This window comes from Ranitomeya imitator, chromosome 1, assembly GCF_032444005.1.
Source record: "Ranitomeya imitator isolate aRanImi1 chromosome 1, aRanImi1.pri, whole genome shotgun sequence".
In the NCBI taxonomy this organism is placed as follows: Eukaryota; Metazoa; Chordata; class Amphibia; order Anura; family Dendrobatidae; genus Ranitomeya; species Ranitomeya imitator.
Window position 1 is genome coordinate 489539679 of NC_091282.1, and position 15253 is coordinate 489554931.

The 15253-nt window shown below is 46.2% G+C and overlaps 1 protein-coding gene across 1 annotated transcript in view; it reads right to left on the reverse strand.

The window, feature by feature from the left end:
• TMEM38B (transmembrane protein 38B) overlaps positions 1-15253 on the reverse strand; it is a 68423-nt gene that overhangs the window by 13861 nt on the left and 39309 nt on the right. The window lies entirely within an intron of this gene.

Sequence of the window (15253 nt, forward strand, 5' to 3'; positions counted from 1 at the left end):
CCCATGCAATCCTATGGGATTCTGCAGTTGCTGTGCCCATGCTGCGGATTTTCCCGCTGCGGAATCGCATAGCGGTAAAATCCGCAGCATGTTCATTATTTCTGCAGAATCTCGGCGATTCCGCAGCCATAGGATTGCATTGAAATGCTCACTTTACGCATGTGGCTATGCTCTCCTCCTGGCCCTTGGGTACCATATCCCTGTAATTAAAATAAAAATTAGGGATATACTTACCTTCTGATGGCCTCTGGAGTCCTCCCGACTCTCAGCGGTGCACGTGGCGGCTTCCGTTCCCAGGCATGCATTGCGCAAATCACCTGAGATGACATCGCGGTCACGTGACCGTGACGTCAAAAAGGTACTTCGCACACAGGATCCCTGGGAATGGAACGTACCGGGAGCCCCGCTGAGGAGATCGGGGGCTGTCGGAAGGTGAGAATAACCATATTTTTGTAGGCGCTTTTTCTTACTGTAATTCCCGGCTCTAAGCCACGAAGTCTATTTACACCACACCTTGCAATCCTTCCTTTACACTCCTGACCACTAGGTATCACTCAAAGACCATTGAGGCAAAAAAAAAAAAAAAGTGTATCACCGATACTACAATCCATATGGCTCACTATGTAGCAGTTATCAATTGTATTGCTATAAATTATGCTTGAAATATTATGCATGTACATTATTAAATTTCGAGTCATCTATGATTGTAATAGTGAGTGTTCAGTGATAATTGATTTGTTTATTTGCGGTGTATTGTGGAGTTCAAGAAATGTGATGTAACTGAATCTAATTGAACAATGAAATTTATTCATACGTCTCTAAAAGGTACCGTATATACACTCGAGTATAAGCCAATCCCCCCCCAATTTTGCAACAAAAAACTGGGAAAACTTATTGACTCGAGTATAAGCCTAGGGTGGGAAATGCAGCAGCTACCGGTAAATGTCAAAAGTAAAAATAGATACCAATAAAAGTAAAATTAATTGAGACATCAGTAGGTTAAGTGTTTTTGAATATCCATATTGAATCAGGAGCCCCATATAATGCTCCACATTGTTCATTATGGCCCCATAAGATGCTCCATACAAAATAGGCCCCATAAGATGCTCCATACAAAATAGGCCCCATATAATTCTCCATGCAGTTCTTTATGGCCCCATAAGATGCCCCATATAATTCTCCATGCAGTTCTTTATGGCCCCATAGATGCCCCATATAATGCCCCATGCAATTATGGCCCCATAGATACCCCATATAATGCCCCATGCAGTTATAGCCCCACAGATGCTCCATGCAGTTATGTCCCCATAGATGCTCCATATAATGCTCCATGCAGTTCTTTATGGCCCCATAGATGCCCCATATAATGCTCCATTCAGTTCTTTATGGCCCCATACACGCTTCATATAGCATTGTGCCACATGTAATGCTGCTGCTGCACTAAAAAAAAAAAAAAAAAAATGACACTCACCTCTCGTCGCTGCCCGCTGCTCCAGCAGAGGGCGGCGCGCACACTAATAAATATGTCATCGCGCCTCTATGACGTGAACAGTTACTGCAGAGGACGTGGAAGACGAGGCGGCGGTGGAGCGCGGAAAGGTGAATATGACATACTCATCTGCTCCCAGCGCTCCTGGTGCGGTTCCTGCATGTCCAACGTCTCCGGGAGAGGCAGCTTCTTCCTGTAGTGAGCAAACTCGGCTTTGGGGAAATGGCCGCCGCGATCTCTTCTGCGCACGCGCGGCATCCCGCGGCCATTTTCCTGAAGCCCCGTGCAGCAGAGCACTCCATCTGCGCACGCGCGGCCCCAGGAAGATGGCCGCCCCCACCGATGACAGGGGGTGATAGCGCAGATCGCGCGCTGCTTGTTCACGTGCCCACAGTGGATTAGTCACTTCAACATGCGCACACCACTACGCCACCAACGTAAAGCTGAGGAAGAAACAGCGCTGTGACCACGCCCACCCGACCTGACCAGCCTGATTGACAGGCGAAAACGGCGACTTTGGTAATGTATTTTGCAGCATAGGTGGGGAATCAGGGTACACTACATACACTATTGTAACGCACAGCGCAGGCCCTATTTAACAGTATTTATATCTCAATCTGAAAAAACGGTGTGACAAGTTCCCTTTAATGGAACCAACAAATGTAATGCTCCAGATTCTCAACTAGCTCAAAAGGAAGGTCAGGCGTATAGGTTCTCTAATTCAACACAAGAAAAAAAAAGAAAAAAAAAAAAAAGAGCAAAAAAGTCCCAAATAAAATCAAGATCATAATTTATTCAAATATACATGTAGACAACACAAAGTAGCCACAGGAAAAAAATTCATAAACAAAGTAGAATAGATGATATCACAAGTGCAACACCCAGAAACCGCATGTATCAAAGTGCATGGGAGGGCAGAAAAAACACCACATCAGAAAGTGCTGGTACAGTAAGATCACACTAGATAAATTTATCCCTGGTAGGAAATATTAGGGTATGTGTCCACGTTCAGGATGCATCAGGATTTGGTCAGGATTTTATGCAGATAAAATCTGCACCTGAAGTCACAGGCAGGTCACCTGCGTTGTCCTTGCGTTGTTTATGCACTGCAAGAACATGCTGCATTCTTAAAAGATGCGCCGCAAGTCCGTTTCCGCAGGTATGCTGCATGCGTCTTAATGCATAGTGGAGACGGGATTTCATGAAATCCCCTCCATTGTGCTGTAACATCTGGACGCTGCGTTTTTGACGCTGTGGCTCAACGCAGCATCCAAAACGCATCGTTTCCTGAACGTGGAAACGTGGACTGCTCAAAAAAGTAGATAAATGCAGCTTCTAAAACAGTACATGCAAAAAACAATATAAAAATGTAAATGCTGCAAATAAAGTTGGAAGGCAGAATAACAACCCGACCAGTAATGGTATGTGTCCACGTTCAGGATTGCATCAGGATTTGGTCAGGATTTTACGCAGGTAAAATCTGCACCTGAGGTCACTGGCAGGTCACCTGCGTTTTTCATGCGGATGTGTGTGTTTTTGTAAGCTCAATAAAGATATAACAAAAAAAAAAAGAAAAAAAAAAAAGGGTGATGTCATTTCTTGTCCAACCTCTTCATTTACATACTCCATTGAAGAATAATGTTTACATACACAGACAGATAGATCGATAAATAGATGATAGATATGGGATAGAAATAGGGATTTTTGTGTTACTCACCGTAAAATCCTTTTCTCCGAGACGCTCATTGGAGGACTGTGGGGTGTATGCTTCTGCCGCCAGGAGGCTGACACTAAGTAGACATAAAAAAAGTTAGCTCCTCCTCCGTCGTATACACCCTGACACTGGCTACCAGAGAATCCAGTTTGGTGCAAAAGCAGTAGGAGAAGCAAAAATAATATTATCAGCATAAATACAGAAAACTTAAGTCTAGAAAAAAACCTCACTCTGATAATATCAGATACAAAAAGACAGTAGCCACCAGGGAGGGAGCTGTGTCCCCCAATGAGCGTTTCGGAGAAAAGGATTTTACGGTGAGTAACACAAAAATCCCTATTTCTCCTTCGCCTCATTGGGGGACACAGGACTGTGGGATGTCCTAAAGCAGTCCCTGGGTGGGAAATTAACTCACCAATAATAATTATCCAGACCACTGTTGTCTATAAGAGCGTTACCGCCGCTTGAAGAATCCTTCTACTCAGACTTGCATCTGCAGAGATCTGGGAGAGGACGTTATAATGTTTGGCAAAGGTATGCAAACTAGACCAGGTTGCAGCTTTGCAAACCTGTTCTGCTGAGGCCTGATGCCGAATCGCCCAGGAAGCCCCCACTGCTCTAGTGGAGTGAGCTTTGATTCCAGCCGGAACCATCATGCCCTTGGTGCAATAGGCCTCCAGAATGGCCGCACGTATCCACCTGGCCAGGGTAGATTTTGAGGCCGCGCATCCCTTCCTGCGACCCCCTGGGAGGACAAACAGAGCATCCGTCTGACGGAAAGGAGCCGTACGGGAAACGTATCTCCTCAGCGCTCTCACCAGGTCCAACTTATGGAGAGCTTTTTTTTTTTCCTCCTTTTTCTTTTACACGGTGCGTAGGCGCCAGGCAAAAAGAAGGAAGAACTATATCCTCATTAAAATGGAACGAGGAAACAACCTTCGGCAAAAAGGAAGGTACTGGTCCGAGTACTACCTTGTCCTGAAGAAAACGTAGAAAGGGAGTACGACTGGACAGGGCTGGCAGTTCTGATACCCGCCTTATGGAAGTTAAGGCCACTAAAAATACGACTTTCCAAGAAAGGAAAGTCAAGGAAATATCCTCAAGAGGCTCTAAGGGAGCCTCCTGCAAGGCCCTTAAGACTAAATTAAGGTCCCAAGCTTCCAAAGGAGTCTTATAAGTAGGGACCTAATGAGCGACTCCCTGAAAAAAAAAAAGGGTCAGACCTGACAGGTAGTAGCAATCCTACGCTAAAAAAAAAAAAAAAAAAAAAAAAAAAAAAAGACATAAGGCTGAAATTTGCCTTTTAAGAGTACTTGGAGCAAGCCCTGAATCCAGTCCTGCTTGGAGAAAGGCTAGAATATTAGGGACGGAAAAACGCACAGGAGGCAGCCCGCGCCCTCTACACCAAGAAAGAAAGACTTTCCAAGTGTAAAGATAAATTCTGGCCGAAACGGTTTTACATGCATTAATCATGATATCTGATACCTCTTGGGAGAACCCTGCTTGAGTTAAAAACCCAAGATTCAACGGCCAGGCCGTCAAACGTAGGACCCCTGAGTTCTGGTGGTAAAAACGGCCCTTGAGATAGAAGATCTGGACAATTGGGGAGCCGCCACGGAACTCTGGCGAAAAGCTGTACTAGGTCCGCATACCAGGTTCGCCGTGGCCAACCCGGAACGATCAGAATAGCCGGCGCTCCTTCTGACTTGATCTTCTTGGATTACCCTCGGGAGCAGCACCAGAGGAGGGACAGATAAGAGAGATTAAACTGGTTCCAAGTCAGTACTGGCGCATCCACGGCGATCGCCTGTGGATCTCGGTACCGGGAGACAAGTCTGGGTACCTTGGCATTCCACTTGGACGCCATTTGATCCACATCCAGAGTCCCCCATAGATGGCATATTTGCTGAAATACTTCGGGATGGAGAGACCATTCCCCTGACGCCAGACCCGGACGGCTGAGGAAATCTGCTGCCCAGTTCTCTTCACCTGGGATGTGGACTGCAGGAATCACCGACTGATTCCTCTCAGCCCAGAACAGAATTTCTTTTACCTCCTGTATGGCTGCCTTGCTGCGGGTGCCCCTCTGAAGATTTATGTAGGCCACGGCTGTGGCGTTGTCCGATTGAATTCGGACAGGGCGCCCGCCAGAAGATAGCAAAAATAATGTAAAGCTAGTCGAACCGCCCGAATCTCTAAGAGATAGATGGGGAGATCTGATTCCTGAGGAGACCAACGCCCCTGAGCTGTGTGGAGAAAACAACACTGCTCCCCAACAGAGGAGACTGGCGTCTGTTGTGACTTACCAGCCAATAGGTTGGGGGAAAGAGCTTTCCCCCCCCCCCCAGTAGGGACGAGCTGTTTAATCACCATGAAAGAGCCTGCCTAACCTGGGGAGACAACAGAAATCTGCGGTTTGAGAGATAGTTGATTCTACTGGTAAGATTGCATGCTGGAGAGGTCGAAGGTGAAGCTGTGCAAGTGGTACTGGTTCTATAGCTGCAACCATCCTTCCTAACACCCTCATGCAGGATCGGATCGTATGAGGGTACGGTTGCTGGAGATTCCTCGCCTCCCACTGAAGGGCTAGGACCTTGTCCTGGGAAAGGATCGACAGGACTTGAGAGGAGTCGAAAATCATGCCTAGAAATGAAAACCTCCGAGATGGTTCTAGGGATGACTTCCTTAAATTTACTAGCCAACCCAGACGAGAAAGGGAGTCAAGAACAAGCTGGCCTTTTACTTGCAAGCCTGAAAGGACGGTCCTTTAAATCAGAGGATCGTCTAGATAAGGCAAGACTACTATCCCTCGAGAGTGCAGAATGGACACCACAGTGAACATGACCTTCGTGAACACCCTGGGAGCGGAGGCCAGTCCGAAGGGTAAAGCCGTGAACTGGAAGTGTAGGATGTTTAGGGCGAACCGGAGAAATCTTTGATGAGAAGGAAAAAAAAAAAAAAAAAAAATGAGAATATGTAGGCAGACATCCTGAATGTCTATTGAGGCCAAGAACTCTCCCTTTTCCATTGAGGCAATAACTGACCAGAGAGATTTCATCCGAAAGTGACGAACGCGGACAAACCCGATTAAGCGTTTCAGATCCAGAATGGGTCCTACTATTCCGTCCTTTTTGGGTACTACGAAAAGATTGGAATAAAATCCTTGAAACCTTTCTTCACTTGGAACAGGAGAAATAACCCCGCAGAGACGAAGGGACCCTATGGAATTATACAGGTCTTGTCAGTAGGACTCGGACCTGGGAAGAACCGGGGAGAAGGCTGACAGACTAGCTCTATCTTGTAACCTGAAGATACGAGCTCTCTCACCCACTGGCCGTGGATAACTTAAAACCAGACCTGGTGAAACAAAAGTAGACGTCCGCCTTCTCTGTTGGAGGCACTCCGAGGAGGTCTCCAGTCACTTGGCCGAAAACCCTTGAGTCCTAGATCCTCTGGATATAGTAGACTGGGAAAGCATCTTTCCCCCCTGATGGGCCGTATAGGAGACTCGATTGTCTCGATCCTGATTGGGTCGACCCTGCTCCGCAGAGCCCGATGCTGGAGCCCATCTAGTATTACGAAAGGATCTGAAGCGGGCCTGGAATTGGCGACGAAAAAGCTGTCTAATCCTCTGCTGAGGAGAAAGCTAGCTCTTCCCTCCTGTGGAGTCAGAGATAAGCTGATCCAGCTTTTTTCCGAATAAGCCACCCCCCTGGTAGGGTAGGGTTGAAAGACTTTTTAGAAGTAGAATCGGCCCATGTTCTTAACCAGAGCGCCCTTCTAATGGCAATTGCGTTAGCCGCAGCAGATGAAGGTACAGTCTGCAGCATCAAAGGATGCATTGATCAGATAGCTACCCGCAAGAGCTATCTGAGAAGACATTTCTGACAACTCTGCTGGCAAATCTCTTTCTTGAAGAGCCTTTGTTAAAGACTCTGACCAAGACATATAGCCTTAGTAACCCAAGTTGCTGCAAAAGAGGGAAAAAATGCTGAACTTGAAGCCTCAAAAAAATGGAACTAGTAAAGCTCTCTATAAGACGATCCTTAATGCACGAGCCATTAGGGAGAGATAGCAAAGTGCTAGAGGCTAAACGAGACACCGGGGGATCTACTGAGGGATTTTCTGCCCATTTACTACATAACTCAGTAGCAAAGGGATACCTATCCTTCAAGGTGTTTTTTTTTTGCCCCGAAAAAAGCTTGTCCGGGAGCTCCCGATTCCGAATCATGTCCTCAAACTCGGGGAGAGAGGAAAAAACTCTATGGGACCGTTTGGCCCGCTTAAATGAGACCTTGTGATCAGAGGGTAAGGTGAGTTCGTCTTCTAACCCCAGAGACTGAATTGACAGTCTCAATCAGGCTATCAACAGACTCCTGAAACCCAGGAGCCTCAAAGTTAAAGGGAAACTTCTGACTCCGTCTGTCTCAACTTCTCTGCCTCTACTGAGGAAGGCGAGCGAGATACGGACCTCCAGGATGCCGAAGCCCCTGACGGCCCGGGCGATGCTGTGCGAACTCGCTTTCCACGCGTCTGTCTAGTATGAGCGCGGCCCAGCAGGCCGAAGGCTTTTGAGACCCTGAGGCCTTCTCAGAGATAGATGGGCTGCAGGCCCTGACCGCCGGGGTCTGAACGGACTTGATTGCTTCAGTTAGGGCGAAAAGGACGTGACCCATTCCGGTGGAACTGCCCCAGCCTTTGCATGACAGGCAGGAGCTGGAGAGATTGTTGGGGAATTCGCAGAGGGGGGGGGGGGGAGCTCCTGAGTGCGTTCAGAGTCGCAGACCTCACAGAGACGATTGCTCTGGGCATACGGGAGGGCAGCACGGCAAGCTACACAAACGGTATATAGGACCGTGTGAGACTTGACCTATCTAGACATAGTGATTCTGTAAAAGCTATACCCAGGGCTTTAGACCGGGAAAACAACAGTGCTTCTGCTGTAGGCTGGAGGGGGAAGCACTTACCCCAGCCCTGTGTTGCAGTGTGGAACCGAACACAAAATGTGCCGCCTTTATCCCCAGCTGTCTTCAGGGGGCGGAAACGCCATGATTGCAGCATTGGAGCGGCCTGTAGTAGGCCGAAGCCGGGACCTCGATTTTCCCCAGCATGGAGAGGAGAGGGCGGACCGGAAGTAAACGCGCCGGAGGGGGCGGAGCCTCACAGCACGATCTGTTCTGGGTGGAAGCCGGGCCAGAATGACCCGGAAGAGCACCCGGGATGTCAGGCCGGAGCCTGGAGCCCCTGAAAGGCCGCGGCGCCGGCCGCACTGTACCGCTGCGGCGCCGACTAGCGCCGGACAAGCCGCAGAGCTGAAGGGAGACTGCAGAGCCGCTCATTACCTGGCACCGATCGGCGCAGGGACGCCCGGAGCTGCCTAGGAGGTAAAAAAAAGCTTGCATCAGGAGCCCCTTTCCTATCCGTCCCCTATTTTTGCAAGCTGAACCCTCTGAGAAAAGAGGGCTAGCGGGGGAGGGCAGAGAATATGACTGTGTGTTAACCCTAGCTCCATTTTCCACCTTTGGGAAAAGGAGAGGGACCGTCCACCACCCCTCTAACACCGCAGCAGAACCTAGGTGTAGAAATCAGGGGGGAATCACACAGACATCAGAGGGCACCTGTACAGCCTATGGTCTTAAATACCTTAGGGTGGTCAGGGTCAAGTCCGGTGTGCAATCCCACGTCGCGGGAAAGGATACGTGGAGGTACTCGCACGTGCTTGCCCGTTGCTGGTTTGGGGAGATCGGACCCTCAAAAGGATCCGTCGCCCCTCTCAATCCATATGAAGTTGAAAGAAATAAGGGTCCGAGGATCCGGGACCCAGAGGTGTGCCTCCTTCAGACACTAAGCAAGAACTGGATTCTCTGGTAGCCAGTGTCAGGGTGTATACGACGGAGGAGGAGCTAACTTTTTTCATGTCTACTTAGTGCAGAAGCATACACCCCACAGTCCTGTGTCCCCCAATGAGGCGAAGGAGAAAGATAATAGATCTATCGTATCTATTATCTATCATTAACCCCTTAATGACCGCCAATACGTCTTTTAACTGACCTGAGATATAAGAGAATAGCCTCCCCATACAGGTGACAATCCAGCAGCTGTCAGCTGTACACAATAGCTGACAACTTGCTGTATCAGCCACGATCAGTATTTGCACCTTCTAAATCTGTTTAACCCCTTAGATGCTGCTGTCAATAGTGACTACATCATTATAAATGTTTAACAGAGTGTGAGGGCTTCTTCTTTATCCCAATTGGTGCCCTCAGATCATGATTTTGTTGTCCTGATGTTTGCGATGGCAATTCATGACCAAATAGCGGCCTTAGGGTCTTACGGCTGTAGTAATCTGTTTAGAAGTTAGCAACATTTAGGTGGTAAAAATACACATTTTCATTTCTGTCATGCCACTTTGCATTAATTCCTGCAAAGCACCTGAAGGGTTAATAAACTACCTGACAGCAGTTTTCAATATGTTTAGGGGTGCTGTTTTTAAAATGGTATCACGTTTGGGGGTTTCCCAATATATGGGACCCCTAAAGTCACTTCAAGCATGGATAAGTCCCTAAAAAAATAAATGTGGTAAATTTCTTTGAAAAAATGAAAAATTGCTGCTACAATTTTAAACCTCCTAAAATGCTAACAAGATAAAATAACATTTTACAAATGGTGCTGATGTAAAGCAGACATGTGGGAAATGTTATTTATTAATGGTTTGCTGTTGTATGACTATCTGGATTAATGGAATAATCATTCAAATTTAGAAAATTGCTAATTTTTTAACATTTTTCTCAAATTTTTTATATTTTTTATAAATAAATACAAAAAATGTTGAACTAAATTTACCATTATCATAAAGTATAATGTGTCACGAAAAAACAATCTCAAAATCACTGGGATTTGTTGAAGCGTTGCAGAGTTATTACCACATAAAGTGACACTGGTCAGATTTCAAAAATTTGGCTCGGTCACTAAGGGGTTAAATGTATATATATATATATATATATATATATATATATATATATATATATATATATATATATATATCTATATCTATATCTATATCTATATCTATATATATATCTATATCTATATATCTATATATATATATCTATATATATATATCTATATATATATATCTATATCTATCTATCTATCTATCTATCTATCTATCTATCTATCTATCTATCTATCTATCTATCTATCTATAATTGCCTAAGGGTTTTTCCGTCTGTCTGTCTTTCTGTCTGTCTGTCTTGGAAATCCCGCCTCTCTGATTGGTCGAGGCCACCAGGCCTCGACCAATCAGCGACGAGCACAGCGACGATGATGTCATAATGGTTGCCATGGCGACGACGATGTCATGAAGGTTGCCTCGACCAATTAGCGACGGGCACAGTCTGCCGAGAATTCTGGAATCATCATTGTCCATATACTACGGGGATATGCATATTCTAGAATACCCGATGCGTTAGAATCGGGCCACAATCTAGTCTATATATATAATTGCCTAAGGGTTTTTCCGTCTGTCTGTCTGTCTGTCTGTCTGTCCTGGAAATCCCGGCTCTCTGATTGGTCGAGGCCACCAGGCCTCGACCAATCAGAGACCGGCACAGCATCGACGTAGAAATCCCGCGTCTCTGATTGGTCGAGGCCGCCAGGCCTCGACCAATCAGCAACGGTCACAGCGACGATGATGTCATAAAGGATGTAGACATAACGCGTCTCTGATTGGTCGAGGCCTGGCGGCCTCGACCAATCAGCAACGGGCACAGCGACGATGATGTCATAAAGGACGTAGACATCTCACGTTACTGATTCAGCGATGGGCACAGTATCGACGTAGATGTCATATTGGTTGCCATGGCGACGATGTCATAAAGGTTGCCTCGACCAATCAGCGATGGGCACAGTCTGCCGCGAATTCTGGAATCATCATTGTCCATATACTACGGGGACATGCATATTCTAGAATACCCGATGCGTTAGAATCGGGCCACAATCTAGTATATATCTATATCTATATGTCTAAGGGTTTTTCTGTCTGTCTGTCTGTCTTGGAAATCCCGGCTCTCTGATTGGTCGAGGCCGCCAGGCCTCGACCAATCAGCAACGGGCACAGCGACGATGATGTCATAAAGGACGTAGACATCTCACGTTTCTGATTCAGCGACGGGCACAGTATAGACGTAGATGTCTCAATGGTTGCCATGGCGACGATGATGTCGTAAAGGTTGCCTCGACCAATCAGCGACGGGCACAGTGTGCTGCGAATTCTGGAATCATCATTGTCCATATACTACGGGGACATGCATATTCTAGAATACCCGATGCGTTAGAATCGGGCCACAATCTAGTATATATCTATATCTATATGTCTAAGGGTCTGTCTGTCTGTCTGTCTTGGAAATCCCGGCTCTCTGATTGGTCGAGGCCGCCAGGCCTCGACCAATCAGAGACCGGCACAGCATCGACGTAGAAATCCCGCGTCTCTGATTGGTCGAGGCCGCCAGGCCTCGACCAATCAGCAACGGGCACAGCGACGATGATGTCATAAAGGACGTAGACATCCCGCGTCTCTGATTGGTCGAGGCCGCCAGGCCTCGACCAATCAGCAACGGGCACAGCGACTTTGATGTCATAATGGTAATTTATTAGATAAATACCAAGCCCGATGTTATATTTATAGATTACTATATCTATGTATCTATAGATATATCTATCTATAGATAGATTATCCATCTAGATCATCACCTAAGGGGTACTTCCGTCTGTTTGTCTGTCTGTCACGGAAATCCTGAGTCGCTGATTGGTCGCAGCCAGCAGTCTGGCCACGAATTGGCCCCTCCCTCCTCCCAGACCAACTTTTTTACTATTGATGCTGGCTACACAGCATCAATAGTAAAGAGATAGAATGGTAAAAGTAATAAAAAAAAAAAAAAATCATACTATTCTGACCTTCCGTCGCCTCCACAGCTGTCCCGCTCCTCCAGATGCTCTCGGCTTCTTCCGTTCCCAGAGATGCATTGCGAAATTGCACAGATGACTTAGCGGTCTCTGGCAAAGACCGCTAAGTCATCTGGGTAATTTCGCAATGCATCTCTGGGAACAAAAGCTGCCGGCCGCATCGCGAGGAGCGGGACAGCTTCAGTGAACGATGGAAGGGGAGTATATAACTATTTTTTATTTTAATTCTTTTTGTGGGCTGTGCTATACACTACGTGGGCTGTGCTATATAATACGCAGCTGGCTGCGACCTATCAACGATATTGGCGTGGAATTTAACCCCCTCTCACAGTGCGAAATACATACATATTCTAGAATACACAATGCGTTAAAATCGGGCCACCATCTAGTAGATATGTAATAGCAAGGCCGATGTTTATGAATGAACATTTAATTTAAAAAAAAAAAAAAAAAACACACGGCGTGGGCTCCCGCGTAATTTTCTGCGCCAGAGGGGGAAAGCCAATAGCCAATATTTGTAGCCTGGGAAGGGGGTAATACCCATGGCCCCTCTCTAGGCTATGAATATCAGCCCGCAGCTGTCTGCGTAGCCTTTACTGGCTATAAAGTTAAGGGCACTAAGCCCCTCTCTTCCCACTCCCGTGTTGCGGTGGGATATGGGGTAATAAGAGGTTAATGTCACCTTGCTATTGTAAGGTGACATTAGGCCGGGTTAATAATGGAGAGGCATCAATAAGACGCCTATCCATTATTAATCCTAGAGTAGTGAAAGAGTTTTAAAAAAAAATACAGAGCCAGAAAAAAGTATTTTATTATTCTTAATTTAACCATACTAACCATACTCGATCACCTGCAAAAAATGAAAAATAATAAACCGTATACTACCTGTCCGCCGTAGTCCAATTAATAACGAGTTTCCCACGACGATCTGCTCTACAGAACAGCGACATCGGGTGATGTCACTGTTCTATAGGACCCTCAGTTACACACTGACAGGAGACAATGGCTCCTGCAGTGCATCACTGAGGTTACCTCAGTTCAGGGTCTCACTTTATGGAATTGCTGTGTGGGAACTTTCTCACACAGCAGTGCCACAAGTGAGACTAGGGACTTTTTTTACAGTGGCGGAGGAATACAGTGCGGAAAGATACCTTCCATCATTATATTCCTGGAGCCCCTGGAGAGCGGTCGCATCAGCTGATGCTCCTGCTCTCCACGGGAGATCGTTGTGGGACACTCGTTTTAATTGGATTTCTGCGGATCAGGGAGTAGTGAGTATGTACTCTATGTTTAATGTACTGTATGTATGTGTTGCATGTCACATGTTGCTGCATGTCGCATGTTGTATGGTGTATGTGCTGTTATGATCTGGTGGCCTTGGAGCAGCATGAGACGTACTCTGGAGAAGGTGGTCCCTGTACTGACCGCAAACCCTGAACCTAGCAGCGCAACTAAAAGCAGCAGGTACCTAACACTCCCTAGACCCCTCGGCATAGCCTAAGATCTAACTACCCCTAAAGACAGAAACAGGAAACCTATCTTGCCTCAGAGAAAATCCCCAAAGGATAGATAGCCTCCCACAAATATTGACTGTGAGAGGAGAGGGAAATAACATACGCAGATATGAAATCAGATTTTAGCATAGGAGGCCATACTAGCTAAAAAGAAAGGATAGAACAGAGTACTATGCGGTCAGTATAAAAACACTAGAAAATATCCACCGCAGAAAATACGGATCACCACATCTGACTAAAGACATGGGGGGTATATCTGCATCTCCAGAGAAACAGCTAGGCTGCAAAAAATCCTTCACAGACCAAGCTGGACAAGACAAAAACATGAAAATGCACAGAACTATAAGGTCCATTGCAGGTGGACAGCAAAAACAAAGCCAGGACTTATCTTTGTAGAAAAGCACAGCAAACTGGAAAGACCAGCAGGGAAGTGAATCCTTCAAGAACAATGGACAACTGGCAATGACTAAAGGATCTTGCAAAGCTATATACCCCAGTCAGTCCTGCAATTAGTAGATACACATGTCCACTCCTACAATCCAGGCACAACTGCATTACCCTCTACAACCACCGGAGGGAGCCCAAAAGCTGAATTCACAACAATGTGCACTCAGTGTAGACGAGTCCAGCTCTGCTACATCTGGATGCCTGACATCTAGATGTAGCAGAGTCGGTAGATGATCGCCAGAGATAACTCTCCAGCGATCACCTACACTACAGCGTTCTCGCAAACAGCTGATCAGCTGTTTGTGAGAACCAGACTAGTGACCGGAGATAAGTCCCGGTCACGTGCACGGCAGTTCTTGCGATAACATTAGTTATCGCGAGAACTGCAGTGGACGAGGGACTTCCGGCGGTGGGACAGGTGAGCCGGCATGTAAATTAGGAGACATGTGTAGTAAGCTGCATTTACGCAGTTTCTACGCATGTAACTAATCATTAGATGCGATTTTATCGCATCTAATGATAGTCTAGTCTATGGTAAATTTACGGCACGGTGACGGAGCGTCGCCTCTTTGTAAACAGACATGCTGCGTTCTGAAAAGACGTGCCGCATGTCTGTTTCCGCAGGTCTGCCCCATGCGTCTTTTAATGCATAGTGGAAACGGGATTTCATGAAATCCCCTCCACTACGTTGTAACATCTGGGCGCTGCGTGTTTGACGCTGCGGCTCTACGTAACATACCCTTACTGTGAAAAACAGCAAAGAATTAAGTATGTATCACTTTAAAAGCTATTCACATATCTGAGGGTGTCAAATAGTGCCCTTAAAAGTTTAGCAGCAATTTCTCATTTTTTCAACACATACACAAAATCTGTTTCATAAACATACCATTTTAAAAATCCACTCAAATACGTCAAAAATTTGGGTCAGATTTTTTTTTCCCAGATGCAACACAGGAATCAATGCAAAGTGTAATGAAAAAAAAAATTAAATTTTACCTCTTAAATCTTGCTTTATCCCCAATGTTTTCACTTTTTCAAGAGACAACGCCAAAAAAGTGGACCTCACAATGTGTAATCCACTTTCTAACGACAGTGACGATGCCCCACATCTAGTCAAAAAGTTGT